This window comes from Bufo bufo, chromosome 3, assembly GCF_905171765.1.
Source record: "Bufo bufo chromosome 3, aBufBuf1.1, whole genome shotgun sequence".
NCBI lineage: Eukaryota > Metazoa > Chordata > Amphibia > Anura > Bufonidae > Bufo > Bufo bufo.
In genome coordinates this window covers 258,035,981-258,048,201 of record NC_053391.1, presented here as the reverse complement: position 1 = coordinate 258,048,201, position 12,221 = coordinate 258,035,981, and the positions used below count along the sequence as shown (strand labels likewise).

General features: G+C 44.1%; 1 protein-coding gene across 1 annotated transcript in view; it reads right to left on the bottom strand.

The window, feature by feature from the left end:
- LOC120995108 (acidic mammalian chitinase-like) overlaps positions 1 to 10,239 on the bottom strand; it is an 88,030-nt gene extending 77,791 nt beyond the window's left edge. Inside the window, exon 1 of the mRNA XM_040424116.1 lies at positions 10,153 to 10,239. The gene's annotated coding sequence lies outside the window, so the exon portion shown is untranslated. The remainder of the gene's footprint in view (positions 1 to 10,152) is intronic.
- Between the last annotated feature and the right edge of the window lie 1,982 nt (positions 10,240 to 12,221).

Here is a 12,221-nt window from a genome sequence, read left to right as displayed (position 1 = left end):
TGAAGAGCACAGGGCGCCAGTGGCGAATTTGCCAATCTTGGTGTTCTCTGGCAAATGCCAAACGTCCTGCACGGTGTTGGGCTGTAAGCACAACCCCCACCTGTGGACGTCGGGCCCTCATATCACCCTCATGGCGTCTGTTTCTGACCGTTTGAGCAGACACATGCACATTTGTGGCCTGCTGGAGGTCATTTTCGCAGGGCTCTGGCAGTGCTCCTCCTTGCACAAAGGCGGAGGTAGCGGTCCTGCTGCTGGGTTGTTGCCCTCCTCCGGCCTCCTCCACGTCTCCTGATGTACTGGCCTGTCTCCTGGTAGCGCCTCCATGCTCTGGACACTACGCTGACAGACACAGCAAACCTTCTTGCCACAGCTCGCATTGATGTGCCATCCTGGATAAGCTGCACTACCTGAGCCACTTGTGTGGGTTGTAGACTCCGTCTCATGCTACCACTAGAGTGAAAGCACCGCCAGCATTCAAAAGTGACCAAAACATCAGCCAGGAAGCACACAGAAGTGTGATTGACTTGGAGTTACATTGTGTTGTTTAAGTGTTCCCTTTATTTTTTTTGAGCAGTGTATATATATATATATATATATATATATATATATATATATATATATAAAAATAGAGCAGCACTCCAAAATTGCGGTAAAAAAGTGATGTTTTTATTCACCCATAGGTGACGCAACGTTTCGGCTCCAACATGAAGCCATTCTCAAGCCTGAGAAAGGCTTGAGAAAGGCTTCATGTTGGAGCCGAAACGTCGCGTCACCAATGGGTGAATAAAAACATCACTTTTTTACCGCAATTTTGGAGTGCTGCTCTATTTTTCTATTATACATTTTGGGTAAGCTTTTCCCTTTGAGCTAGCTTTTTTGGTTGGTGCTGCCATATTTTTATTTTTAAATATATATATATATATATATATATATATATATAGCAGAAAGACCCGGCTTCACACTGGTTCATATAATCTATTTCATTTTATATTTCCATAACAGTGACCTCTACAGTACCAGCCCCTTTAACAATGACCTCCACAGTGCCTACCCCTTTAGCAGTGATCTCCTTAGTGGCCGCCCCTTTAACATTGACCTCCACAGTGGCCGCCCCTTCAACATTTACCTCCACAGGGCCCACCCCTTTAACAGTGACCTCCACAGTGCCTGCCCCTTTAACAATGACCTCCACAGTACCCGCCTCTTTAACAGTGACTTCCACAGTGCCTGCACAATGTCCGCCCCTTTAATAGTGACCGCCACTTTAACAGTGACCTCCACAGTACCCGCCCATTTAACAGTGACCTCCATATTGCCCGTCCCTTTAATAGTGTCCACCCCTTTAACAGTGACCTCCACAGTGCCCACCACTTTAACAGTGACCTCCACAGTGCCCCCCTTTAACAGTGACCTGCACGGTGCCCCCCTTTAACAGTGACCTGCACGGTGCCTGCCCCTTTAATATTGACTACCCCTTTAACAGTGACCTCCACAGTGCCCGACCCTTTAACAGTTACTTCCACAGTGCCCATCCCTTTAACAGTGACCTCCACAGTGCACGCCACTTTAACATTGACCCCCTTTAACAGTGACCGTCACAGTGCCTGCCCCTTTAATATTGACTACCCCTTTAACAGTGACCTCCACAGTGCCCGACCCTTTAACAGTTACTTCCACAGTGCCCATCCCTTTAACAGTGACCTCCACAGTGCCTGCCGATTTATCAGTGACCTCCACAGTGCCCGCCCCTTTAATAGTGAACTCCACAGCGCCCGTACGTTTAATAGTGGCCTTTTCCTCCCATGCATGTAGCAGTGTGATTGTGCCCTCATACGTCATGTGACTGAATATTTAAGGACCTGCGAACTGCTAAAACCTGTGATCAGTTGCTCTGGCAACCTGGAGTAGGACCTGCGAGCTTCTATTGGCTAATAAGGGACATGTGACCGTGTAAATGGCAGTTTGGATTTAAGTGAAAGGTTTGCTGGCTTCTATTGGCTAATGAAGGTCATTTTTTGGGAATATCTCAGGAAGCGAAGGCCTAGAGAGCTGAGACCCGGTCTAAAACCTTCCCGGACACCTGATCTACCTGTGTGCCAAATTTGGGGAAGATCTGTCCAGTCGTTCGGCCGCGCATAAAGAACATCCAGACAGACATCTAGACAGACATACACTCATTTTTATATACACTCACCTAAAGAATTATTAGGAACACCTGTTCTATTTCTCATTAATGCAATTATCTAGTCAATCAATCACATGGCAGTTGCTTCAATGCATTTAGGGGTGTGGTCCTGGTCAAGACAATCTCCTGAACTCCAAACTGAATGTCAGAATGGGAAAGAAAGGTGATTTAAGCAATTTTGAGCGTGGCATGGTTGTTGGTGCCAGGCGGGCCGGTCTGAGTATTTCACAATCTGCTCAGTTACTGGGATTTTCACGCACAACCATTTCTAGGGTTTACAAAGAATGGTGTGAAAAGGGAAAAACATCCAGTATGCGGCAGTCCTGTGGGCAAAAATGCCTTGTGGATGCTAGAGGTCAGAGGAGAATAAGCAGACTGATTCAAGCTGATAAAAGAGCAACGTTGACTGAAATAACCACTCGTTACAACCGAGGTATGCAGCAAAGCATTTGTGAAGCCGCAACACGCACAACCTTGAGGCGGATGGGCTACAACAGCAGAAGACCCCACCGGGTACCACTCATCTCCACTACAAATAGGAAAAAGAGGCTACAATTTGCACGAGCTCACCAAAATTGGACTGTTGAAGACTGGAAAAATGTTGCCTGGTCTGATGAGTCTCGATTTCTGTTGAGACATTCAAATGGTAGAGTCTGAATTTGGTGTAAACAGAATGAGAACATGTATCCATCCTCTGATGGCTACTTCCAGCAGGATAATGCACCATGTCACAAAGCTCAAATATTTTCAAATTGGTTTCTTGAACATGACAATGAGTTCACTGTACTAAAATGGCCCCCACAGTCACCAGATTTCAACCCAATAGAGCATCTTTGGGATGTGATGGAACGGGAGCTTCGTGCCCTGGATGTGCATCCCTCAAATCTCCATCAACTGCAAGATGCTATCCTATCAATATGGGCCAACATTTCTAAAGAATGCTATCAGCACCTTGTTGAATCAATGCCACGTAGAATTAAGGCAGTTCTGAAGGCAAAAGGGGGTCCAACACCGTATTAGTATGGTGTTCCTAATAATTCTTTAGGTGAGTGTATATAAGAGATATAACATTAAGGGTTAAACAACAGTATTGTGCATTAATTTAATTTATCAGCTGGTCGGCGGTAAAATTATCACATCCATATAAACTCTTGTTTCTCATAATTGGTCTGAAAATCATTCAGTCAAATGGGCCCTTAGATTAATGAAGGGGGGGGGGGGGGAATCCCTCTCAGTGGCATAACAATCCTAGTCACAAAGGTTCGGTTTGCCTGATCCAAACTTTGCCCTGGGGCCCATAGAACTCTAGTTACGCCACCGGCACCCTCTGTTTTCCAATCACAACTTTAGCAACCTGAGGACTTGTGACGGGCTTAAAGAGAACCAGTCACCTCAGAATTCAGTGCAGTCTACAAGCAGCTTGTTATAGAGCAGAATGAACTGGGCAGATTGATGTATAGTTGCAGCAAAACATGTACTTTATTCACTAAAATCTCTGATTTTTCTGAACTTAAAGGGGTTGCCCACTTTCTGGCTAATGCTGACCAATGTGTTTGTAGGATGACAATATGGCACTTATTAATATAGTCTTTGTTGATATTCTGCACCATTTTCTATATTTCATAAGGTATTCTCTCTTATTGGCCAAGTCCACACAGCAATCCTGTGCATAAAATGGCTGCAGATAGAGGATCATGTGACCAGGCATATCAGTCTGTCTCCTCTATTAAAATACACTACACCTGCACTAAACTCCAAATTTCAACTGCAAATGGCAGATATGGTGTCTTTGAGGGGAGAAGTCTGAGTGATGTGTCAAGAGATATCTTTGCCGGGTCACATGACTCTCCAACAGTGGCCATCTTATGGACAGATCTCCTGTGTGGACAGAACAGAAGATTTGCCCAACAAGGATACATGACTTACAGACACATTGTTCAACAGTAGCCAGAAAGTGGCCGACTCCTTTAACCCCTTAAGGACTCAGCCCTATTTCACCCTAAAGGGTTTCTACCACTTCGTTTTCACATAATTAGCTTTTAGACACTAGCGATCCGCTAGTGTCTGCTCTACCAAACAATCCTAATATAATAGCTTATTGTGCAGCCGTTTCGCTAAAAAACGAACTTATATTGATATGCTAATGAGCCTCTAGGTGCTATGGGGGAGTCATTAGCACCTAGAGGCTCGGTCTACCTTCACAAAATGCCGCCGCCCAGCGCGTCCCTCCAGCCCGCCCATCTCCTCCGGAATGCGATCCTCCCTGTGAGCCAGTGCACCGCTTTCTGCACAGACATCTCCACTGCGCCTGCGCCGATGACGTCATAGTGCTCCAAGGAACAGGCGCAGTGGAGATGTCTGTGCAGAAAGCGGTCAGACATTCACTGCGCACGGCGCATGAGCGAGAATTCGTCTGCTGGCTCACAGGGAGGATCGCATTCCGGAGGAGATGGGCGGGCTGGAGGGACGCGCTGGGCGGCGGCATTTTGTGAAGGTAGACCGAGCCTCTAGGTGCTAATGTCGCCCCCATAGCACCTAGAGGCTCATTAGCATATCAATATAAGTTCGTTTTTTAGCGAAACTACACCCCTCAAGGTTTTCAAAACTGCTTTTACAAACTTTGTTTACCCTTTAGGTCTTCCACAAGACTTCACGGCAAATGGACATAAATTTTAAGAATTTTGATATTTAGAAAATTTTTCCAATATAATAATTTTTTTCCTGGAAAAAAACAAGGGTTAACTGCCAAATAAAACTCAGAATGGGTTGCCCTGATTCTGTAATTTGCAGAAACACCCCATATGTGGTCGTAAACTACTGTTTGGCCAAACGGGAGGACATAGAAGGAGGGGAACACCATATGGGTTTTGCAAGGCAGATTTTGCAGGACTGGTTTTGTTTATACCATGTCCCATTTGAAGTTCCCCGTTGCACCCCATGAATAATAATTTCAAAAAAGTGACTCTCTAAGAAAGTACACCCCTCAAGGTATTCAAAACTGGGTTTACAAACTTTGTTAACCCTTTAGGTGTTCCACAAGAGTTAATGGCAGATGGAGAAACAATTTAGAAATTTCTATTTTTTGGAAAATTTTCCATTTTAACCCTTACTTTATTACTGAAAGAAATGGGTTAACAGCCAAACAAAACTCAAAATGGGTTGCCCTGATTCTTCAGTTTGCAGAAACACCCCATATGTGGTCGTAAACTACTATTTGGCTAAACGGCAGGACATAGAAGAAGGGGAACGCCATATGGTTTTTGGAAGGCAGATTTTGCTGGACTGGTTTATTTACACCATGTACCCTTTCAAGCCCCCTGATGCACCCCTAGAGTAGAAACTCCATAAAAGTGACCCCATCTAGGAAACTACGGGATAAGGTGGTTGTTGTTTTGGGACTATTTTAGGGGTAAATATGATTTTTGGTTGCTCTATATTACACTTTTTTTTTTTTGAGGCAAGGTAACAAAAAATTTAAATTCTAAAATTGTTTCTACATTCGCTATTTAGTTTTGTGGAACACCTAAAGGGTTAACAAAGTTTGTAAAGTAACTTTTGAATACCTTGAGGGGTGTAGTTTCTTGGGGTCACTTTTTTGGAGTTTCTAGTCTAGGCTACATCAGGGAGGGGCTTCTAATGGGACATGGTGTCAAAAAAAACTGTCCATCAAAATCTGCCTTCCAGAAACCATATGGAGTTCCCTTCGTTCTATGCCCTGCCGTGTGGCTATATAGCCATTTACGACCACATATGGGGTGTTTCTGAAAACTACAGAATCAGGGCCATAAATATTGAGTTTTGTTTGGCTGTTAACCCTTGCTTTATTACCGGAAAAAATTGATTCAAATGGAAATTTTCCCCAAAAATTGGTGTTTTGGCACCGTTCATCCGAAGGGTTTGGTCAAATGTTATATTTATAGGGAAGATTCTTACGAACGCGGCGATACCTAATCTGTCTACATTTTAGAATGTATTTAGATTTTACACTACATTATCATTTTTGGAACCCCAAAAAATTATTTTAGTATCTCCATAGCCTTTTTTTTTAGTTAGGCGACTATCTAATGTAGGGGCTCATTTTTTGCGGGATGAGATGGCGGTTTTATTGGCACTAATTGGGGGTGCATATGACATTTTGTGCGCTCGCTATTACACTTTTTCTGATGTTAGGTGACAAAAAAATTCCTTTTTTTTTACACGTTTTTTTTTTATTTATTTTTTTTAACGCTGTTAATCCGGGGGGGGGGTGGGTTAAATGTAATTTTTATAGAGACGATTTTTACGGACGCGACGATGCCCAATATGTATGGCTCTCAGACTTTGGAGACACTAAGCAGGCATCCTAAAACTGCGGCCCTCCAGATGTTGTAAAACTACAATTCCCACCATGCCCTGCTGATGGCTGTAGGTTGTCTGGGCATGCTGGGAGTTATAGTTTTACAACATCTGGAGGGCCGCAGTTTGAGGATGCCTGCACTAAAGCTAATATTTTTTTGGGGAAAAAAAATTGTTTCCGTGTCTCCAAAGTCTGAGAGCCATAGTTTTTTATGTTCTCTAGGGGACTGTTGAGGATTATAAAAATTTTGTACTCCATGGAAGTGTGATACTCCCTGAAGCAATCGATAACGCAGAGGCCCGGATGATTGGGGCACGTGTCGCACTGAGTGGTGGTGTCCTTCCGTATTCCCCTCCTGCGACACACTCTGCACTTTTTTGGGGTTCGTCCCTTCTTTCCAGTATGGGGGACCACACCTGGAAAGTGTTGGCCAGGGACGATCCGGGCGCCTCCAATTCCCGAGGTACTCCGGCCTGCTCTTTCCCGGTCCGAAAAGATCAGGTCCTTGAGGACTGCCTCATAGAATTGGAGTAATGTCCCTGTGCTGCCAGCGCTTCGGAATAGTACAAAAGAGTTGTACAAGGCAACCTGTACCAAGTAGACCGCAACTTTTTTGTACCATGCCCGGGTTTTGCGCATGGCATTATATGGCTTGAGGACTTGATCAGAGAGATCAACTCCTCCCATATACCGATTGTAGTCGACGATACAATGACGACACAGAGACGGGGGTGGTGCTGTTACCGTGGATTGTGGACAGCATAAGGACATCCCTCTTGTCCTTATACCTGACCAGCAACAGGTTTCCACTGGTAAGGGCACGGGTCTCACCCGTGGGGATAGGTACCTGGAGGGGGTAGGCAGGGAGGCCGCATTGATTTTTCCGCACGGTCCCACAAGCGAATGTGGATCTGGCGGCAAGGTACCTGAACAAGGGAATGCTGGTATAAAAGTTATCCACGTAAAGGTGGTAACCCTTATCCAGCAGTGGGTACATAAGGTCCCACACGAGTTTCCCGGTAACACCCAGAGTGGGGGGACATTCTGGGGGTTGAATCCGGGAATCTCGCCCCTCATACACACGAAATTTGTAAGTGTACCCTGAGGTACTCTCACAAATTTTGTATAGCCTCACGCCATACCTCGCCCGCTTAGTGGGAATGTATTGGCGGAAACTGAGTCTCCCCTTGAACGCAACGAGAGACTCATCAACCGCAACCTCCCTTCCAGGTACGTAGGCCTGCTGAAATTTGGCCCCGAAGTGATCGATGACCGGCCGTATCTTATACAGCCGGTCATGGGCAGGATCACCTCGGGGGGGAAATGCTGCATTATCGGAATAATGCAGACATTTCCAGATGGCCTCAAACCGGGGACGTGTCATGGCCATACTGTACAGTGGGGTCTGGTATAGGACGTCCCCACTCCAGTATTGCCTGACACTGGGTTTTTGCACTAGACCCATATGCAGCACGAGGCCCAAAATGTCCTCATCTCGGCTGCACTGACCAGCGTCCAGCCACCGAGTCTAGCCAAAAATGAGCCCGGGTTTTGAGCGACGAACTGTTGGGCGTACAGATTCGTCTGCTCCACCATCAGATTCACCAGTGGGTTACTGAAAAAAAAACTAAAAAAGTCAATTTCAGTAAACCCCACTGTGGGAATCTGGATTCCTGGATTGCCAGCAAAATCCGGAATCAAGTGGCAGGGGGGTCTGGGGTCTGAAAGATGGAACAAAGAAAGTTTAGATAAAAGTTTTTTTTTTTTTTCTAACTAACTTTTCCCTTCTGTCCCTGCCTAAAGGTGCCTCTCCCTCACTGACCCTAACCTACCTGGAGGGCGATGGGTGCAGGAGGGTGATGGATGCCGATTAGGGGGACACAGGAGCTGGTGCTGGGCGGTGCTGCAGGGTGCTCGTGCAGAACAGGAAGAGGAGGGGAGAGAGGAGCGCAGGAAGTTTGAATCTCGCGCCTCTCTCCCCTGCACCAATCAGCACCCTGGACAGCAGCGTTCAGCACCAGGGCCAGCACCGCCTCTCCAAATCTTCGGACTGCGATTGGTGGTGTATAATCACGCCACCGATCGCAGTCTTTTTCCGGTTCATCGGGTCACCGGAGACCCGAATGGACCGGAAACGCAGCAAACCACAGGTCTGAATTGACCTGCGGTTTTCTGCGATCGCCGATACGGGGGGGTCAAATGACCCCCCCCTGCGTTGTTACAGGATGCCGGCTGAATGATTTCAGCCGGCATCCCGTTCCGATTAACCCCCGCGGCGCCGGAATAGCAATTTAAAGTTAGGACATACCTGTACGCCCTGAGTCCTTAAGGACTCGGGAAATAGGGTGTAACGGTACGCCCTGCGTCCTTAAGGGGTTAAAGGGAACCTGTCATGTGGATATTTGATTATAATCTAACTAATTATATACAATCATTATTTACTAAAAAAGTGCCTTAGATGTATTCACTTACTGGCGTGACAGATGGTTACCTCATAATATACACACAAACATGCTAATGAGCTGATTGGAGTCCAGCGTGATGTCATTGAGTCAAGCGTATATTTAATTCAGAGCTATAGCCACTCCTCTGCCCACCTGCTGCTGGTTCATATGGAAACAAACTGTCATTCAGCAGCAGGTGGGCGGGGAGAGTCAGGAGCTCATGAATATTCATGACTCATCATTATCAGCTGGAGCTTTTCAATACAAGATGTTGGCAGATTGACTGGGTCAATTAAAGAAAGTGACCCAGCATTGTGCTAAGAGAATCAGTCACTTATTTATGTTGCCCTTAGTTAGGACACCATAAAACTGGTTACAGGTTCCCTTTAAGACCGCCCTCTGCACCTCAGTGACTGACGGCTATATATACACAATCACTGATAAGGCAGCCCCTTTATAAAACTGAAGTCAGAAAAAGTAGAGACAAATGTATAAATTACACATTTTACATAATCTTTTTTCACAAAACGATATATCAGACTGCTCAGCTCCTCCTACTATAACATTCTGCTTGCAGGTTACACAACTTTTCCAGGTTCTCTTTAATAAGAAGATGTCACAGCACCATAGATTGCAATACTACATTCCCTTAAGGGGAATAAAAATAAAAGAATAAAAATGTAACATTTTTCGAAAAAAAACCTACACATATATGTCATGAATCACACATCACCAATCATATTATGAGTAAGGATGGTTAACGTGAGATCCGAAACGCGTAAATTTTGCATCTGTCTTGTTTTGTATGGATTTTACCGCATGGAATAAAGGATATTGTTTTATCAGAAGCTGGACCCTTCTACTTTTTACACATCACCAAGTGCACACACATCCAGACACAAGCTGCGACATCCGTCAATTTAGGCTGACAGAAGCCCTGGTTAAATACACATCATCCTCACAGGAACGCATTGCATTCAGGCATATAACATGCACACTGGCCTCAATGGTAACGAGCACAGTGCTTCGAGGTGGGCACGTTAGAGCAACAAGGAATGACATTAAATTTTAGGATTTACTATGAAACAAAAGTACAGTTTGTTTTGTCATAAAAAATATGACAAAACAAAGGACATCTAAGCAAACTGTTACAGGAAATAAAAGGGGTGAAATAAAGAATTTCCTACCAAGTCGATCGGTGTGAAATCCTCTGCTGGGAGCACAGTGGAAAATTGACAAGTCCTTACATTAGATGTAACTCTATGGCATCTGACCATGTGTGGATTTTAGCATACAATTTTCCATGGGTTTAGCTGGCAGCCATCTCCCCTCCCCTTGGTCACAAGACAGGAGGTCGGCTAATTACATGCAAGAGAAGAGTTTTGTGGCATAATTCAAAATTGAGCCTCAACTTCTTGTAGGTATCTCTGAGATGGACAATATGTCCAGATAGTTTTCCAGGACATTATTACCATCACAGACATACCAAACATGGTTATGAAATATCAGTTCATTTTATCAAAATGGAATTTGCCTGTTTCCCGTGGCCACAGCATCTGGCGCTGGTGATCACAGATATGTCTTGGTTCCCTGATCACAATCCCATAAGAGATTTATTATAAAACATGGATTATGACGACAAGGCTTCTTTTAAAGTATAGTTTTCCTCTTGATATATATAGCATTTGCAGCCTGGGCTTCCAATGTGGATTTTGGAGACAGGCTGGCTGAGGCAGAAATGAGTTTATTAGCAATTCTACATCACCTGGAAGCAGTACCAATTAGCACCTGTAAGATAGCCACAGAGACAGTATTGGCTCCGTGTGTCAGTGTCCTGTCCTCTCAAAAATGTATACGGGTCCAGGAAAACCTTTGTCTACACATATATTCTCGCAAGGGCATTCCTCTATTTATCATAGTAACAAAGTAACATAGCACATAAGGCCGAAAAAAGACATTTGTCCATCCAGTTCGGCCTGTCATCCTGCAAGTTGATCCAGAGGAAGGCAAAAAAAAAACCTTTGAGGTAGAAGCCAATTTTCCCCACTTTAGGGGAATAAAAAATTCCTTCCCGACTCCAATCAGGCAATCAGAATAACTCCCTGGATCAATGACCCCTCTCTAGTAGCTATAGCCTGTATTACAACATAAAAATAAATATAATTGGTATTACCGCGTCTGACAATGTCCGAGATAATAAAATATAAAAGTATTTATCATGCACACAATAATAGAAAAAATCTAAATGTCTGAATCACCCTCTTTTGGGTCAACTCATAAAATTGAAAAGAAAGTGACAGAAAGTGCAAAAAGTTGCATATATAGCACCAATAAAAAGTACAACTGGCACTGCAAAAACAAGCCATCACAAAGCTTTTTGTGAAAGTTTATTTAAAAAAAAGTATTGTAGATTTTATAATACGATAATTGTACAGACACACACAATAAAGGTAACATGTCATTTTTAGCACATATTGGGGAGATATATCAAGACTAGCGGATCCATCCGCCAGTCTTGATCAAATCAGGCGCATCTCTGCCCTGCCGTGTGCCAGAAACTAAAGTCTACGCCAGCTACAAGCTAGCGTAGACTTCAGCTATAACTTCCGTCACTTTCTGGCGAAAGTTATAGTAAAGGCAGCGTCGGCGTGAAGCCATGCCCCCTCCGCTGAACCATACCCCCCTTTATAGGCACTTCTGAAAAGTGCTGAGAAGCTCAAAAAGTTGCAAATTGTGGTGCTGTGGCATATAAGCCTTGATAAATGTCCCTCATTGAGTACCATAAAGACAAAACCCCACAGATTGCTTTCCCATTTTTCAAAAAATGATGAATTAAACAGTGCCAATAAATGATGGCTATATGATCAGAAAATGTTATGTTATGGCTGGAAGGTGAGGGGGGAAAAATAGAAAACATGCCCTATTCTTAACAGATTAAAAAGCAAGTTCACCACATGCATCATTTTGAGGCACCTGGATAAAGCGTTATGAGTAAAACAGAAATTAAATGGCCATCATGCACTTAAAGTGTTATTTTTTTTTGTAATGTGTAGGGGCAGTGATACTAGACATTTTTGAAATATACTTTGATTACTTAAATCGTACATTTCTATTAGAAAAATATTTCTAAAGTGTCCCATTTTGAGCCTTTGCAACACTCCTCTGTCTTCTGTTTACATAACACAGTTATGCAAGCAGAAGACAGAGGAGCGTTGCTAAGCCTAAAAATGGGCCACTTTACAGCTATTTTTCTAAT